Source organism: Erinaceus europaeus, chromosome X (assembly GCF_950295315.1).
Source record: "Erinaceus europaeus chromosome X, mEriEur2.1, whole genome shotgun sequence".
Classification (NCBI taxonomy): domain Eukaryota; kingdom Metazoa; phylum Chordata; class Mammalia; order Eulipotyphla; family Erinaceidae; genus Erinaceus; species Erinaceus europaeus.
The window spans coordinates 40,263,855-40,264,443 of NC_080185.1; the positions used below are offsets into that span (position 1 = coordinate 40,263,855).

General features: G+C 35.7%; 1 pseudogene; it reads left to right on the top strand.

Moving 5' to 3' along the window:
- Positions 1 to 298: 298 nt before the first annotated feature.
- On the top strand, positions 299 to 376 carry LOC132535970 (small nucleolar RNA U3; annotated as a pseudogene).
- Positions 377 to 589: the final 213 nt, after the last annotated feature.

Here is a 589-nt window from a genome sequence, read left to right on the forward strand (position 1 = left end):
ATTTCAGAACTGTGAACCCTTTAGGTACTTTACTTAGTCAAAACTCAATCAAGGCAAGAATGATCAGTAATTTGAAAAGTACTGAGAGAGGGACCTCCCACAGATTGAAGCACAAAATAATGGAGTCAATATCCAAACACTAGTTAAGGAAATAATCACAGGAGTGAGTAAAGAATTTGAAAGAATTGTCATCAGAAATACAAAAACCACAAATAACACTCTGGAAGAAAACACTAATTATCTCAAGGTCATTAGAGAGCTGAAAGCTGAAATAGCTGAGCTAAGAACACACCTAGCTAAGACTATACTTTCAGGGATCATTTCTATAGTATGTTACTAGAACTCACCTAGCTGAACAAGCTAAAACAGTATCAGAACAGGGTAACAAAATAGTTGAACTCCAGAAAACAGTAGAGGGGAGAGAGAATGGAATAAATGAGGCTGAAGACAGAATTAGCAAGATCCGAGGACAAATTAGAGACAACTAAAACAGAATAGATCTCAAAAAGAGATTAAGGGATACTGAAAACATCAACAGAGACCTATGGATGACTTTAAAATGTACAATATGCGCATTATTGGCTTATGA